The sequence below is a fragment of the Aethina tumida genome, chromosome 4 (genome assembly GCF_024364675.1).
Source record: "Aethina tumida isolate Nest 87 chromosome 4, icAetTumi1.1, whole genome shotgun sequence".
Classification (NCBI taxonomy): domain Eukaryota; kingdom Metazoa; phylum Arthropoda; class Insecta; order Coleoptera; family Nitidulidae; genus Aethina; species Aethina tumida.
This window is the reverse complement of record NC_065438.1, coordinates 6,841,772-6,861,608: the sequence shown is the minus strand read 5'-3', so window position 1 is coordinate 6,861,608 and position 19,837 is coordinate 6,841,772. Positions and strand designations below refer to the sequence as shown.

Below are 19,837 nucleotides of genomic sequence, written 5' to 3'. Positions count from 1 at the left end.
GGAATCAGATATTTTATATCAAGGATTCAGAATTAATTTTGTACAATTAATTTAGTCAATTTTCAAGTTTCTATAATTTTTTTAAGCCTCTGTTTAAATTTATTTTGTCCAATTGAATTTATAAAATTACTTAACAAACATTATTTTATGAATACAAACAATTTACTGTTTTAATTTTTGTTCATAGTTTAGAATCTTGCAATTAATTCAATCAGTTAATAAATAATGACTCTGTTTATGTTTAAATTAATTCCAATTGTTTATATTTGAAAATTTATTTAACTATATTTGTTTTTCGAGCACAGAAAGATTAACAATTATTTAATCTTTATTTATTCTACACATTTGAATTATTTTTTTATTTAATGGAATCAGATATTTTATATCAAGAATTCAGAATTAATTTTGTACAATTAATTTAGTCAATTTTCAAGTTTCTATAATTTTTTGTGCCTCTGTTTAAGTTTATTTTGTCCAATTAAATTTATAAAATTACTTAACAAACATTATTTTATGAATACAGACAATTTACTGTTTTAATTTTTGTTTATAGTTTAGAATCTTGCATTTAATTCAATCAGTTAATAAATAATGTCTCTATTTATGTTTAAATTAATTCCAATTGTTTATATTTGAAAATTTATTTAACTATATTTGTTTTTCGAGCACAGAAAGATTAACAATTATTTAATCTTTATTTATCCTACACATTTGAAATATTTTTTTATTTAATGGAATCAGATATTTTATATCAAGGATTCAAAATTAATTTTATACAATTAATTTAGACAATTTTCAAGTTTCTATAATTTTTTTGAGCCTCTGTTTAAGTTTATTTTGTCCAATTAAATTTAAAAAATTACTTAACAAACATTATTTTATGAATACAGACAATTTACTGTTTTAATTTTTGTTTATAGTTTAGAATCTTGCAATTAATTCAATCAGTTAATAAATAATGTCTCTATTTATGTTTAAATTAATTCCAATTGTTTATATTTGAAAATTTATTTAACTATATTTGTTTTTTGAGCACAGAAAGATTAACAATTATTTAATCTTTATTTTTCCTACACATTTGAATTATTTTTTTATTTAATGGAATCAGATATTTTATATCAAGGATTCAGAATTAATTTTGTACAATTAATTTAGTCAATTTTCAAGTTTCTATAATTTTTTTAAGCCTCTGTTTAAATTTATTTTGTCCAATTGAATTTATAAAATTACTTAACAAACATTATTTTATGAATACAGACAATTTACTGTTTTAATTTTTATTTATAGTTTAGAATCTTGCAATTAATTCAATCAGTTAATAAATAATGTCTCTGTTTATGTTTAAATTAATTCCAATTGTTTATATTTGAAAATTTATTTAACCATATTTGTTTTTCGAGCACAGAAAGATTAACAATTATTTAATCTTTATTTATCCTACACATTTGAATTATTTTTTTATTTAATGGAATCAGATATTTTATATCAAGGATTCAGAATTAATTTTGTACAATTAATTTAGTCAATTTTCAAGTTTCTATAATTTTTTTGAGCCTCTGTTTAAATTTATTTTGTCCAATTGAATTTATAAAATTACTTAACAAACATTATTTTATGAATACAGACAATTTACTGTTTTAATTTTTGTTTATAGTTTAGAATCTTGCAATTAATTCAATCAGTTAATAAATAATGACTCTGTTTATGTTTAAATTAATTCCAATTGTTTATATTTGAAAATTTATTTAACTATATTTGTTTTTCGAGCACAGAAAGATTAACAATTATTTAATCTTTATTTATCCTACACATTTGAATTATTTTTTTATTTAATGGAATCAGATATTTTATATCAAAAATTCAGAATTAATTTTGTACAATTAATTTAGTCAATTTTCAAGTTTCTATAATTTTTTGAGCCTCTGTTTAAGTTTATTTTGTCCAATTAAATTTATAAAATTACTTAACAAACATTATTTTATGAATATAGACAATTTACTATTTTAAATTTTGTTTATAGTTTAGACTCTTGCAATTAATTCAATCAGTTAATAAATAATGACTCTGTTTATGTTTAAATTAATTCCAATTGTTTATATTTGAAAATTTATTTAACTATATTTGTTTTCTGAGCATAGAAAGATTAACAATTATTTAATCTTTATTTATCCCGCACATTTGAGTTATTTTTTTATTTAATAGAATCAGATATTTTATATCAGTGATTCAGAATTAATTTTGTACAATCAATTTAGTCAATTTTCAAGTTTCTATAATTTTGAGCCTCTGTTTAAATTTATTTTCTCCAATTGAATTTATAAAATTACTTAACAAACATTATTTTATGAATATAGAAAATTTACAGTTTTAATTTACGTTTATATTTTAGAATCTTGCAATTAATACAAATTAATTATGTCTCTCTTTATGTTTAAATTAATTCCATTTATTTGTATTTGAAAATTTATTTAACCAGATTTGTTTGTTTATCCTGTATATTTTATTTTTTAGAATCTATAATTAAAGTAGTTAATTATTTATTTATTTAAATTAGATAATTTATATAAAGGACCCTGAATTGTTAAATTAATTTAGTCAATTTTCAAATTTCTATATTTTTTGCCTATGTATAAATTTCTTTTGTTCAATTGAATTAAAATACTGTTAAATTAATTCAGTCACTTTTTAAGCATTTATGCCTTTTTAAAAATTAATTAATTATACGTTTAATATTTAATTAACCAACTGAATTTACAAATTTGTTTATCAAACGTTATTTTATGAACATGGAAAATTACAATTTTCGTTTATGTTTATTTATTTTAGAATCTTCAATTAAGAGTTATTTAATAAACTCATCAGAAATATTTTTATCAAAAAATCAAATTAATATCATCACTTTTTTCAACCAGGTTTTAGTATATCAGAAATTTAAATCTATGTTTAATTAAGTAACCAATTTAATTTAGAAATTTGTTCAACAAATTTTTATTAATATAGAAAGTTGACAGGTTTAGTTTTTGTTTATATTATAGAATTTTCTAATTAAAACTAATAGTTAACAATTAATGTCTCTTATCTGAAACATCAATTTAATTATAAAAATAACCTCCAGAAAAACATGGCATTGAATTATTTCATAGAATCAAAGATTTAGTATTAAAATTTATTAAAATAACTTTCTAAATTAGGTTTTAGTAAACCATTGATTTACTTTGAAATTACCCTTTCATCAATTTTATGTATCTTAACACTTATTTTTAACTTAAATTTATAAACAAAACTTGAATTAAACAGAACACATCATAAAATACTGATATTTGGAATGGTTCAACTCTATTTTGTCTATTTATTTATTATAAACTAATTGTGTGGCTATTAATTTGGTGTAGATACTGATGAATATAATTAAAAATATTTATACTGGTATTACTGAGAATACGTATCCGTTATACACATGCTCAAGGCTGTTGTGCCTCAAAATAATCATCCTATTTATTCATGTGGCATTTTTCGACTCCGAAACGCTTAACGACCGACCAGTCGTGAATAAATCTTTTCCCCTAATTTCCTTGATTGGTATTAATTTTGGAAACACGACCGTCTATCGGGTTAATTTGATGCCGAAAAGGCCGTTTTAGTCTAATAGGATTAGAGAACAGGTACGATCGTGTTACTGGGCCCCATTAATATTCATTTAAGTTGCCGATGGGTTTTTTAAAAATATAAGACCCCCTCGGGCTCCACCGAGGGACCCGCGACAACTGTGAGATAGATTCGTGTGTTATTAAATTAATGGCTTAAGATTAATATGTGACTTTTATAACGAACGGGTCACATCCATCTCTTGAACTTGTAACAACAACAACAACAACAAAAATATGAAAATGAATGTTTTTTGTGTTGGTGATGGACGCCCTCATAATAACTAACATAAAACCGTGGATCTCGAATGAATGTGATATACGATGCAATTTTCTATTGAGATACACGAGGAAGCAATTATTAAGTGCCTGACACAGAACAGACATAAAAATGCCAAACGTAACTTGCAAGCATAAGCAAACACACCTGGTTGTTGGATAATGTCAGTGCGTTGGTTTTTATTGTTTATAAAAATTGTTAAAATACAGTGGTGGACAAAAGTATTAATCACAATGATCAATATATTCACAGGTTTTTACTTTTTTTAATAAAAAATTAGTTTTGTCTTGAAAAGCTGTTGAATATTTTAATAATATCCGTAAAAAATTAACAATAATTTAAATATTCCAATATTTTGTGAGGTAACTTTTGGCTTCCTTCACTGCTTGGCAACTTTTAGACTGCTGTATGGTTTGAAGAAGTTCTTCTTTGTTTTTGATGTTTTTTGTTCAGATACGACGGTCTAATACTTCCCAAAGGTGCTCAATAGGATTTAGATCGGGGGACTGAGACGGCCATTCAAGCACAGTTAAGTTTTTCATTAGAAACCACACTTTAATAATTTGAGACGTGTGTTTGGGATCGTTGTCTTGTTGAAATATCCAACGAAGTGGATAATTATTTATTTATTTAAATATAATCAGATATTTTCTATCAAAGAGTCGAAATTAATTTTATTCAATTAATTTAGTCAATTTTCAAGTTTCTATAATTTTTTTGTACATCTATTTAAATTTCTTTTGTCCAATTGAGTTTATAAAATTACTTAACAAACTTTATTTTATGATTGCAGAAAACTTACTGCATAATTGTTAAATAATGTCTCTATTTATGTTTAAATTAATTTCAACTATTTGTATTTGAAAATTAATTTAACCAGGTTTGTTTTTTGGGCATGGAAGGTTTAAAAATTATTAATCTTTGTTTATCCTGCACATCTTATTAAGTAGAATCTAAAAATCAAATAGTTATTTATTTATGTATTTAATAGAATCAGATATTTTGTGTAAAGGAGTCTGAATAAATTTTATTAAATTGATTTAGTCAATTTTCAAGTTTCTATAATTTTTTGAAGCTGTGCATAAATTTTATTTGTTCAATTGTATTGAAATATTGTTAAATTAATTTCACTTTTCAAGCTTTTATACCTTTTTAAAAAAACAGAAATTAATTATAAGTTTAATATTGAATTAACCAATCTATCAGTCTCTGTAAAGTGTCAACAAAAATTTGTTGCCACTGCTCCAGAATGGTTTGAAGAAGTTCTTCTTTGTTTTTGATGTTTTTTGTTCAGATACGACGGTCTAATACTTCCCAAAGGTGCTCAATAGGATTTAGATCGGGGGACTGAGACGGCCATTCAAGCACAGTTAAGTTTTTCATTAGAAACCAAACTTTAATAATTTTAGAGGTGTGTTTGGGATCGTTGTCTTGTTGAAATATCCAACGAAGTGGATAATTATTTATTTATTTAAATATAATCAGATATTTTCTATCAAGGAGTCGAAATTAATTTTATTCAATTAATTTAGTCAATTTTCAAGTTTCTATAATTTTTTTGTACATCTATTTAAATTTCTTTTGTCCAATTGAGTTTATAAAATTACTTAACAAACTTTTTTTTATGATTACAGAAAATTTTCTGTTTTAATTTTTCTTTATATTATAGAATCTTGCAATTAATAGAAATAATTGTTAAATAATGTCTCTATTTATGTTTAAATTAATTTCAACTATTTGTATTTGAAAATTAATTTAACCAGGTTTGTTTTTTGAGCATAGAAGGTTTAAAAATTATTAATCTTTGTTTATCCTCCACATCTTATTAAGTAAAATCTAAAAATCAAATAGTTATTTATTTATGTATTTAATAGAATCAGATATTTTGTGTAAAGGAGTCTGAATTAATTTTATTAAATTGATTTAGTCAATTTTCAAGTTTCTATAATTTTTTAAATGTGTGCTTAAATTTCACTTGTTCAATTAAATTGAAATATTGTTAAATTAATTTCACTTTTCAAGCTTTTATACCTTTTTAAAAAAACAGAAATTAATTATAAGTTTAATATTGAATTAACCAATCTATCAGTCTCTGTAAAGTGTCAACAGAAATTTGTTGCCACTGCTCCTGTATGGTTTGAAGAAGTTCTTCTTTGCTTTTGATGTTTTTTGTTCAGATACGACGGTCTAATACTTCCCAAAGGTGCTCAATAGGATTTAGATCGGGAGACCGAGACGGCCATTCAAGCACAGTTAAGTTTTTCATTAGAAACCACACTTTAATAATTTTAGACGTGTGTTTGGGATCGTTGTCTTGTTGAAATATCCAACGAAGTGGATAATTATTTATTTATTTATTTAATATAATCAGATATTTTATATCAAGGAGTCAAAATTAATTTTGTTCAATTAATTTAGTCAATTTTCAAGTTTCTATAATTTTTTTGTACATCTATTTAAATTTCTTTTGTTCAATTGAGTTTATAAAATTACGTAACAAACTTTATTTTATGATTACAGAAAATTTACTGTTTTAATTTTTCTTTATATTATAGAATCTTGCAATTAATAGAAATAATTGTTAAATAATGTCTCTATTTATGTTTAAATTAATTTCAACTATTTGTATTTGAAAATTAATTTAACCAGGTTTGTTTTTTGGGCATAGAAGGTTTAAAAATTATTAATCTTTGTTTATCCTGCACATCTTATTAAGTAGAATCTAAAAATCAAATAGTTATTTATTTATGTATTTAATAGAATCAGATATTTTGTGTAAAGTAGTCTGAATTAATTTTATTAAATTGATTTAGTCAATTTTCAATTTTCTATAATTTTTTGAAGCTGTGCTTAAATTTCATTTGTTCAATTGAATTGAAATATTGTTAAATTAATTTCACTTTTCAAGCTTTTATACCATTTTAAATAAACAGAAATTAATTATAAGTTTAATATTGAATTAACCAATCTATCAGTCTCTGTAAAGTGTCAACAGAAATTTGTTGCCACTGCTCCTGTATGGTTTGAAGAAGTTCTTCTTTGCTTTTGATGTTTTTTGTTCAGATACGACGGTCTAATACTTTCCAAAAGTGCTCAATAGGATTTAGATCGGGGGACTGAGACGGCCATTCAAGCACAGTTAAGTTTTTCATTAGAAACCACACTTTAATAATTTTAGACGTGTGTTTGGGATCGTTGTCTTGTTGAAACATCCAACGAAGTGGATAATTATTTATTTATTTATTTAATATAATCAGATATTTTATATCAAGGAGTCAAAATTAATTTTGTTCAATTAATTTAGTCAATTTTCAAGTTTCTATAATTTTTTTGTACATCTATTTAAATTTCTTTTGTTCAATTGAGTTTATAAAATTACGTAACAAACTTTATTTTATGATTACAGAAAATTTACTGTTTTAATTTTTCTTTATATTATAGAATCTTGCAATTAATAGAAATAATTGTTAAATAATGTCTCTATTTATGTTTAAATTAATTTCAACTATTTGTATTTGAAAATTAATTTAACCAGGTTTGTTTTTTGAGCATAGAAGGTTTAAAAATTATTAATCCTTGTTTATCCTCCACATCTTATTAAGTAAAATCTAAAAATCAAATAGTTATTTATTTATGTATTTAATAGAATCAGATATTTTGTGTAAAGGAGTCTGAATTAATTTTATTAAATTGATTTAGTCAATTTTCAAGTTTCTATAATTTTTTAAATGTGTGCTTAAATTTCACTTGTTCAATTAAATTGAAATATTGTTAAATTAATTTCACTTTTCAAGCTTTTATACCTTTTTAAAAAAACAGAAATTAATTATAAGTTTAATATTGAATTAACCAATCTATCAGTCTCTGTAAAGTGTCAACAGAAATTTGTTGCCACTGCTCCTGTATGGTTTGAAGAAGCTCTTCTTTGCTTTTGATGTTTTTTGTTCAGATACGACGGTCTAATACTTCCCAAAGGTTCTCAATAGGATTTAGATCGGGGGACTGAGACGGCCATTCAAGCACAGTTAAGTTTTTCATTAGAAACCACACTTTAATAATTTTAGACGTGTGTTTGGGATCGTTGTCTTGTTGAAATATCCAATGAAGTGGATAATTATTTATTTATTTAAATATAATCAGATATTTTCTATCAAGGAGTCGAAATTAATTTTATTCAATTAATTTAGTCAATTTTCAAGTTTCTATAATTTTTTTGTACATCTATTTAAATTTCTTTTGTCCAATTGAGTTTATAAAATTATGTAACAAACTTTATTTTATGATTATAAAAAACTTACTGTTTTAATTTTTCTTTATATTTTAGAATATTGCAATTAATAGAAATAATTGTTAAATAATGTCTCTATTTATGTTTAAATTAATTTCAACTATTTGTATTTGAAAATTTATTTAACCAGGTTTGTTTTTCGAGCATAGAAGGTTTAAAAATTATTAATCTTTGTTTATCCTGCACATCTTATTATTTAGAATCTAAAAATCAAATAGTTATTTATTTATGTATTTAATAGAATCAGATATTTTATGTAAAGGAGTCTGAATTAATTTTATTAAATTGATTTAGTCAATTTTCAAGTTTCTACAATTTTTTGAAGCTGTACTTAAATTTCATTTGTTCAATTGAATTGAAATATTGTTAAATTAATTTCACTTTTCAAGCTTTTATACCTTTTTAAAAAAACAGAAATTAATTATAAGTTTAATATTTAATTAACCAATCTATCAGTCTCTGTAAAGTGTCAACAGAAATTTGTTGCCACTGCTCCTATATGGTTTGAAGAAGTTCTTCTTTGCTTTTGATGTTTTTTGTTCAGATACGACGATCTAATACTTCCCAAAGGTGCTCAATAGGACTTAGATCAGGGGACTGAGACGGCCATTCAAGCACAGTTAAGTTTTTCATTAGAAACCACACTTTAATAATTTTAGACGTGTGTTTGGGATCGTTGTCTTGTTGAAATATCCAACGAAGTGGATAATTATTTATTTATTTTAATATAATCAGATATTTTCTATCAAGGAGTCGAAATTAATTTTATTCAATTAATTTAGTCAATTTTCAAGTTTCTATAATTTTTTTGTACATCTATTTAAATTTCTTTTGTCCAATAGAGTTTATAAAATTACTTAACAAACTTTATTTTATGATTACAGAAAATTTACTGTTTTAATTTTTCTTTATATTATAGAATCTTGCAATTAATAGAAATAATTGTTAAATAATGTCTCTATTTATGTTTAAATTAATTTCAACTATTTGTATTTGAAAATTAATTTAACCAGGTTTGTTTTTTGAGCATAGAAGGTTTAAAAATTATTAATCCTTGTTTATCCTCCACATCTTATTAAGTAAAATCTAAAAATCAAATAGTTATTTATTTATGTATTTAATAGAATCAGATATTTTGTGTAAAGGAGTCTGAATTAATTTTATTAAATTGATTTAGTCAATTTTCAAGTTTCTATAATTTTTTAAATGTGTGCTTAAATTTCACTTGTTCAATTAAATTGAAATATTGTTAAATTAATTTCACTTTTCAAGCTTTTATACCTTTTTAAAAAAACAGAAATTAATTATAAGTTTAATATTGAATTAACCAATCTATCAGTCTCTGTAAAGTGTCAACAGAAATTTGTTGCCACTGCTCCTGTATGGTTTGAAGAAGTTCTTCTTTGCTTTTGATGTTTTTTGTTCAGATACGACGGTCTAATACTTTCCAAAGGTGCTCAATAGGATTTAGATCGGGGGACTGAGACGGCCATTCAAGCACAGTTAAGTTTTTCATTAGAAACCACACTTTAATAATTTTAGACGTGTGTTTGGGATCGTTGTCTTGTTGAAATATCCAACGAAGTGGATAATTATTTATTTATTTAAATATAATCAGATATTTTCTATCAAGGAGTCGAAATTAATTTTATTCAATTAATTTAGTCAATTTTCAAGTTTCTATAATTTTTTTGTACATCTATTTAAATTTCTTTTGTCCAATTGAGTTTATAAAATTACTTAACAAACTTTATTTTATGATTACAGAAAATTTACTGTTTTAATTTTTCTTTATATTATAGAATCTTGCAATTAATAGAAATAATTGTTAAATAATGTCTCTATTTATGTTTAAATTAATTTCAACTATTTGTATTTGAAAATTAATTTAACCAGGTTTGTTTTTTGGGCATGGAAGGTTTAAAAATTATTAATCTTTGTTTATCCTGCACATCTTATTAAGTAGAATCTAAAAATCAAATAGTTATTTATTTATGTATTTAATAGAATCAGATATTTTGTGTAAAGGAGTCTGAATTAATTTTATTAAATTGATTTAGTCAATTTTCAAGTTTCTATAATTTTTTGAAGCTGTGCATAAATTTTATTTGTTCAATTGTATTGAAATATTGTTAAATTAATTTCACTTTTCAAGCCTTTATACCTTTTTAAAAAAACAGAAATTAATTATAAGTTTAATATTGAATTAACCAATCTATCAGTCTCTGTAAAGTGTCAACAAAAATTTGTTGCCACTGCTCCAGAATGGTTTGAAGAAGTTCTTCTTTGCTTTTGATGTTTTTTGTTCAGACGCGACGGTTCAATATTTCCCAAAGGTGCTCAATAGAACTTAGATCGGGGGAATGAGACGGCCATTCAAGCACAGTTAAGCATCTCTTCCTCGTCAAATAGAAACATGGTGTTTTCCATGTTGAAACCGACCGAATATTAAGAATTTAAGTACAACAAATAATATTCCATACTTTTTTCCACCACTTTAAGCACAAGATGTTCTAAAATTAGTCATTTATCTCGGTCAAAATCCTGGATTTTGGATCATGCGGTTGACATGATGTCATTAAACAAACGTATTCCAAGATGTTAGCTTATTTTAAATCGTTAAAATAAACAATTTCTATAACCAGAGAGTTTCCTGAAATTTATCATGCTTAGATCAAGATTATCAACAACTCAAACTGGTCTTGGCAACTTGTTCTAACGCCAAATTTGCATTGAATCAACCGTTGTGGGCTTTAAACATAGAAGTAATTACAGTATCGCTTTCTCAAATGCTTTTTGTCCTTTCAAAGGAGGCTGTTACAATTTTTTAACAAGTAATTTAATCCCACCCATAAAAAATTGATGTTTTAACTCATCATGGCAAAAAGTGCTGATTCAATATACATTTATTTACATGGTTCAAAGTCTATAAACAACTGAATGTTTTTATAGTAGTTGTAGTACTTCCCCGTTGAGATTGTTTAGATTATGGTAAAAATGCATTAGGAAATATCAATTAGTTACAAAGTTTTGTGGCCCAATCTATTTTTGTATAATCCTATTCTTGGAACATAACAGCTTTTTCGTGTTAGCTTCGTATTATGCTTCACAAATTTTTATTGTACAATAATTTTTAACGTTGCATACAAAAATAAAACATCAGAAGAACCGACAGCTCTTAAGGCAGTAAATATAACTGGAAAATTAATTTCCATCCAAATACAAATGTGGTTTATCAACAGTTATATCTGTAAAGTTATATTAGGAGATCTGTCAATGACGTAAAATTAACTTGAAATGGAGATTGCTAATACCAGGTAGGAATATTATGCAAAATCGTATTGCAAAAGTAATTTCACACGTATTTCGAGATTTCATTAAACTGTGTTCAAGAAATCGAATCAAGGAACCGTAATCATTTGTTTAATTTAAAAATACTGATTTGAAAGCTAAAAAAAATTACACAACGTGAACTTTGGTTCTATTTACACTTTAAGTGATGAGTAAAATTCCTAAATACCATAAGTATTTAGTAAAAAAGGGGATTTTTACAGTAAAACGATTGTTTTTGCCTTTTTATTGAGTTAAATGAACGGATTGGAAAATGGCAAGTCATTTTATTAAACAATTTCAATAATTACATGCAAATATATGTATTTACTAGTACAGTTTACATGTCTGATTAAATAAATTATAATTTATTTGTTTGCAAAAATTTGTTTCGCTGTAATTAATAGGTTGTTCAAGCAAGTAAAATTTGCACAGTTTGAAACAGGCATTGCAAGTTCCAAAGTACATGTAACAACGTTTTGTTAATCACCCATCAATAATAACTTGTATAACCTTGTAGCAAATTCTCAGAACAAGATCTTGTAGAGTAAAATAAAAGAATAATTATATATTGATTATGTATGGGTTGACAGGAACTGATTAAATTTTATTCTTGTGGTGCAAGAAATTGTCACATGAACTGAGAGTAAAATATTGCTAAAATTCGGCAAAAATGATGTTAATTACTGTAATTATAATGTTATATTGACCTTACCAACAACCTTGTTTAAAACTACATTGTGATCTTTTTTTAACTATCATGTATAATTTTTCTATAATATTTTAAAGGTACAATGTCCAATCAGGTGTTATTTAGAAACTTTAACGACAGATCAGAAGAGGACCTAACTAAATAATCATTTATCATGGGGTCAATAAAAGTGAAAAGGGATGAGAAGAAAGGGTTAAACTTATGAAGTGTCAACGTGTAATGAATATTTTTGATTGATTTATTGATTTGTTAGAATAAGTTGTTCAAATAAGATGAAATACTTCTTAATGAAGCCATTAAATCTGGTCAACAGGAATTTTATTATAAATAAATTTTGTTAATATTCATTACAGTTAATTATTATTATAAATAAAAAAAAATTAGAAAATTATATTTTTTAATTAAGATTATTAAATATTATTAGTTAAAATATAAAGAAAAACATTTTTTATATAAAAAGTAAAACATTTAAAAAATTGAAAGAAGATATTTATTAATTGAAAACTAATAAAAAGTCTACTTTTCATTTTTTGGTTACTGATGGACTTTATCAACATCCTTTTAATTGTTTCCTCTAAATGGTATACCAATTTTTTTACAATAATTAACATTTTTTTAAATATTATCCCATTAAGTAATTATTTTTTGAAAATTAGTTTTTATTGATTTTTTTATAATTTTTAAGTTAAATTATTATATTAATTAATAAATAATCGAAACAAATTAAATACAAAATTGTCTACCAATGGAATAGTTAATATTTATTTATTAAAAATACTAAATAATCAAAAAAAGTCTACTTATTATTTTTTGTTATATCATTTTAATTGTAGGTGTAAATGGTAAAATATTTTTTACAATAATTAACAATTTTTTAAATATATTAAATTCTTATTAACGTAATATTAATATGTATTTATTTTAGTGGCCTTTTTATTATTAGAATTACAAAATATTTACGAAAAGGTGTAAAAATTAAATAACAAAATATTTAATTCCAAAAAGTGAGAAGTCAAATATTTTTTGGAAATTAACTTTTATTAAAATTTTGTATAACAAATGTATCATAAATTTTTATTTAAATTATTACTATAATTAATAAATAATTGAAAAAATATTTAAATATAAAATTTTCTACTTATTAATTAAAAATACAAGATAACATGTAAAAAGACAACTAATTATTTTTTGTTATAGTACATAGACCTTATAATTATCCCTGTAATTATTGTCTATAAATGGTAAACAAAACAAAAGTTAATAATAATAATAATAATTTCTAAAATATGTTAAATTCTTATGAATTATGTAATTAATATTAATATGTTTTAATTTTAGTAGTCATTACACAATTTTTACGAAAAAGTGTTAAAATTATATAAATTAAAATATAAAATAACATCTTATAAAAATAATATACTTTATTGAAATTTTTTATACCAAATGTACAATAATTTTTTATTTCAATTATTATTATAACAATTAAAAGTAAGAAACAAAATTTTCCACCAATTGAGTTGATATTTATTAATTAAAAATAATCAATAAAAAGTATACTAGTTTATCAATATTCTTTTAATTGTTGTTTGTAAATAGTATACCAAATTTAATATATTTTTAACAATAATTAACATTTTTTTAATTTAATAATTCATATTAATATATTTTAATTTGAGTGACTTTCAATACTTAACAATTAAACAATTTTTACAGAAAAATGTAAATATTAAGTAAATTAAAATATAAAATAACATCTTTTTATAAAATTAATAAAATATTTAATTTTAAAAAGTAGAAAGATAAGTACTTTTGAAAATTAATTTATCTTGAGTTTTTTTTAACAAATGTACCATAATTTTTAAGTTAAATTGTTATTATGGTTAATAAATAATTAAAAAAAAATACAAAATTATCTACCAATTGAACGATTCATATTTATTAATTAAAAATACTAAATAACCATTAAAAAATCTGCTTATTATTTTTTATCTATTCATAGACTTTATCAATATCATTCATTTTAATTGTTGTCTGTAAATGGTATACCAAATTTAAGATAATTTTAACAATAATTTTAATTTTTTTTAACATTACTCCATTTTTCTGAATTATATAATTAATATTAATGTATTTTAATTTGAGTGACCTCCAATACTCAACAATTACACAATTTTTACAAAAATATGTAAATATTAAGTGAATTGAAATATAAATTAACATCTTCCTATAAAATTAATAAAATATTTAATTTTAAAAAGTAGAAAGATAAATATTTTTGAAAATTAATTTTTATTCCTTTTTTTATAACAAATATACCATAATTTTTAAGTTAAATTATTATTATGGTTAATAAATAATTGAAAAATTGTCTACCAATTCAACAGTTGATATTATTATTTGTTTGTTTATTCAAAGATTTTATCAATATCATTCATTTTAATTGTTGTCTATAAATGGTATACCAAATTTAAGATAATTTTAACAATAATTAACATTTTTTGTTAAATATTACTCCCATTCTTCTGAATTATATAATTAATATTAATGTATTTTAATTTGTGTGACCTTCAATACTTAACAATTACAAGATTTTTACAGAAAAATATAAATATTAAGCAAATTAAAATATAAAATAACACCTTCTTATAAAATTAATAAAATATTTAATTTTAAAAAGTAGAAAGTTGAAAATTAATTTTTATTGAGTTTTTTTATAATATATTACCATAATTTTTAAGTTAACTTATTATTATTATAATTAATAAAATAATTAATAAATTTTATTATTTTTGGTTATTCATATACATTATCAATATTCTTTCAGTTGTGTGTAAATGATATACCAAATTTAAAATATTTTTAACAATAATTAACACTTTTTTAAAATATTATTCCCATTCTTCCGAATTATATAATTAATATTAATATATTTTAATTTGAGTGACCTCCAATACTCAACAATTACACAATTTTTACAGAAAAATGTAAATATTAAGTGAATTGAAATATAAATTAACATCTTCCTATAAAATTAATAAAATATTTAATTTTAAAAAGTAGAAAGGTAAATATTTTTTGAAAATTAATTTTTATTGAGTTTTCTTATAACATAATACCATAATTTTTAAGTTAAATTATCATTACATTTTATAAATTATTGAAAAAAATATATATAAATACAAAATTTCCCACCATTTGAACAATTGATATTTATTAATTAAGAGTACAAAATAAGCAGTGAAAAGTCAACTCATTATTTTTTGTTATTCATAGATCTTATCAATATCCTTGTAATTGTTGTCTGTCAATGGTAAACAAATTTGAAGATATTTTTAACAATAATTAATAATTTTTAAAATATTATTTTGTTATTATATATTTTATTATATATTTTTTGTTATTCATAGACCAAATTTAAGATATTTTTAACAATAATTAACAATTTTTTAAATATCACCCCCATTATTCTGAATTATATAATTAATATTATTAAATTTTATTTTGAGTGGCCTTTAACCCTTAACAATTATCTAATTTATACAAAAAAAAAAAAAATGTAAAAATTAATTAATTTAAAATATAAGTTTACAGTTTCTCAAAAAAGTAATAAAATATTTAATTTTAAAAAGTAGAAAGATAAATATTTTTAGAAAATTAATTTTTATTGAATTTTTTTATACCAAATATGCGACAATTTTTAAATTAATAAATGATTGAAAAAAAAAAAATAAATAAATACAAAATTGTTTACCAATTCAACAGTTGATATTTATTAATTAAAAATACTAAATAACCAGTCAAACCAACTTATTATTTTTTGTTATTCATAGACCAAATTTAAGATATTTTTACCAATAATTAACATAATACCATAATTTTTAAGTTAAATTATCATTACATTTTATAAATTATTGAAAAAAATATATATAAATACAAAATTTTCCACCATTTGAACAATTGATATTTATTAATTAAGAGTACAAAATAAGCAGTGAAAAGTCAACTCATTATTTTTTGTTATTCATAGATCTTATCAATATCCTTGTAATTGTTGTCTGTCAATGGTAAACAAATTTTAAGATATTTTTAACAATAATTAATAATTTTTAAAATATTATTTTGTTATTATATATTTTATTATATATTTTTTGTTATTCATAGACCAAATTTAAGATATTTTTAACAATAATTAACAATTTTTTAAATATCACCCCCATTATTCTGAATTATATAATTAATATTATTAAATTTTATTTTGAGTGGCCTTTAACCCTTAACAATTATCTAATTTTTACAAAAAAAAAAAAATGTAAAAATTAATTAATTTAAAATATAAGTTTACAGTTTCTCAAAAAAGTAATAAAATATTTAATTTTAAAAAGTAGAAAGATAAATATTTTTAGAAAATTAATTTTTATTGAATTTTTTTATACCAAATATGCCACAATTTTTAAATTAATAAATGATTGAAAAAAAAAAAATAAATAAATACAAAATTGTTTACCAATTCAACAGTTGATATTTATTAATTAAAAATACTAAATAACCTATTAAACTTATTATTTTTTGTTATTCATAGACCAAATTTAAGATATTTTTAACAATAATTAACATAATACCATAATTTTTAAGTTAAATTCTCATTATAATTTATAAATTATTGAAAAATATATATATATATATAAATACAAAATTTTCCACCATTTGAACAATTGATATTTATTAATTAAGAGTACAAAATAAGCAGTGAAAAGTCGACTCATTATTTTTTGTTATTCATAGATCTTATCAATATCCTTGTAATTGTTGTCTGTGAATAGTAAACAAATTTTAAGATATTTTTAACAATAATTAATAATTTTTACAGTATTACCCATTCTAGCGAATTATATAATTAATATTAATATTAGTTTAATATCAGTGACCTCTAACACTTAAACAGTTGCACAATTTTTACGGAAAATCACAAAAAATAATCAAACGTCACAACCAACCTTATAATCTCGTTTCAAAAGTCACAAAGCACGTTCAACCAAACCACCAAAAAATTGAAAAATTAAAAAGATCCTTCGCGCACAATTCGTAGACGCGCCAAACAGTTCTGTTGAACGTAAAACCACCGATTCACATACGGAACCGCTCAGTCAACCGGTCGGCGAACGACTGCAGGGAAAACTCGGTGCCGAACAGAAACCGCGTGTGCCGGGATGCTGGGAACTGGACCCGAGGAGCGAATGAACGAATGAATGGACGCTCCGACCAATTTATCCAACGCCGCGATTTTGGCAGATTCACCGTTTTACGGCTGTAAAAATATCGGCCTGGCAATGTGCAATTCATTCATTGATCTTGTGTCCACTAATTGGTGTCCGTGTTGATCTTCGATGTTGATTTAGTTTAACTCCTTGATGTCGTTTGTTTTTTAATTACTTTCGAAATGTTCACCGGTAAATGTGAGTGAAAATATTTTCACTCGCATATGAACATATGAATGATTCAGGAAAAAATGTTATTGACTATTTGAATGACCATACATTGTTCCAAGAAACACCAATAATAATTAATCATTATTAACATTTTCTGAAAACAGGAAAAATAAACCTATACACTTTTATTATATCTATTTAAAATTAGATTTTTATTTATAATTGTTACAACAGATTTTTTTCTAAATAAATTATTAATAATGTTAATAAAATAAATAAAAATTTGAACTTAATATGGTGTATTTCCACCTATACTTCGAATTCTTCCAAATTTCGAGTAGAAGATGTTCTAGAGAGTTATTGGGATGGTTCCTAAAATGTCTCCCAAGAATGTCCCAGATATGTTCTATTGACTTAAGGTCCAGACTCTGAGCTAACCAAACCATAGATTAATCCCAAATTCAGTAAGATAATTTGGGACAACATGAACTGTATGTGGTTGTATATTATTCTACATTAGTAAAAAATTTAGACCTATAAAAGAGGCACTCTTTGTATATTTATTTATTACAAAAAATCTTATAAAAGTGGAAAGGGTTGGGAAGAAAGTTTTGATTTGATTAATTTATTGATTTGTTAGAATAAATTATTAAAATACATATTAATGATACTATTAAATTTGGTCAACAAGAATTTTATTATAAATAAATGTGGTTAATAATCATTACAGCTAATTATTAAAATAAATAAAATAGATTTTTTGAAAATTATATTTTTTAGAGAAGAAAAAAAAATTAATTAAATTATAAAAAAACATTTAATGATTTTGTAACAAATATACCATAATTTTTAAATTAAACTATTATTATAATTGATAAATAATTGAAAAAAAAAAATACAAAATTGTCTATCAATTCAACAGTTGATATTTATTAATTAAAACTACCAAATAACCAGTAAAACAAACTTATTATTTTTGTTATTCAGTATCCTCTTAATTGTTGTCTGTAAATGGTATACCAAATTTAAGAATTTTTAACAATAATTAACATTTTTTTAAATATTATCCCCATTCTTCTGAATTATATAATAAAAGTAATAAAATATTTAATTTTAAAAAGTGGAAAGATAAATATTTTTCGAAAATTAATTATTATTGAATTTTTTTATAACGATCATAATATATTTTTTTGATTAAATTATTATTATCATTATTAAATATTTGAAAAAAAAAAAATTAATTATCAAATTATCTATGAATTGAACGGTTGATATTTATTAATTAATAAAAATACTAAATAACCAATAAAAAATATATTTAATATCTTTTGTTATTCATAGATTTTATTAATATCATTCATTTTAATTGTTGTCTGTAAATGTATATATTTTAGAGAAGATAAAAAACTAATTAAATTATAAAAAAACATTTAATTTTAAAATATTTTTTGAAAATTAATTTTTATTAAATTTTTTTATTACATATATAACATAATTTTTAAATTAAATTATTATTATTATAATTAATAAATAATTGAAAAATAAAATAAATACAAAATTGTCTACCAATTCAACAGAAGATATTTATTAATTAAAAATACTAAATAACCAGTAAATCAAACTTATTATTTTTTGTCATTCATAGATCAGTATCTTTTTAATTGTTGTCTGTAAATGGTTTCCAACTTTAAGATATTTTTAACAATAATTAACAATTTTTTAAATATTACCCCCATTCTTCTAAATTATATAATAAAAGTAATAAAATATTTAATTTTAAATACTGGAAAGATAAATATTTTTCGAAAATTAATTTTTATTGAATTTTTTTATAACAAATATAATATAATTTTTTAATTAATTATTATTATCATTATTAAATAATTGAAAAAAAGAATACAGAATTATCTACAAATTGAACGGTTGATATTTATTAATTAATAAAAATACTAAATAACCAATAAAAAGTATATTCAATATTTTTTGTTATTCATAGATTTTATCAATATCATTCATTTTAATTGTTGTCTGTAAATGTATATATTTTAGAGAAGATAAAAAAATTAATTAAATTATAAAAAAACATTTAATTTCAAAATATTTTTTGAAAATTAATTTTTATTAAATTTTTTTATAACAAATATACCATACTTTTTA

At 21.8% G+C, this 19,837-nt stretch overlaps 1 protein-coding gene across 1 annotated transcript in view; it reads right to left on the bottom strand.

Annotated features, from left to right (window-relative positions):
• The window catches only part of LOC109605790 (ATP-binding cassette sub-family C member 4-like), a 42,408-nt gene extending 24,875 nt beyond the window's left edge, over positions 1–17,533 (bottom strand). The window contains exon 1 of the mRNA XM_049965899.1: positions 17,249–17,533. The gene's annotated coding sequence lies outside the window, so the exon portion shown is untranslated. The remainder of the gene's footprint in view (positions 1–17,248) is intronic.
• Positions 17,534–19,837: the final 2,304 nt, after the last annotated feature.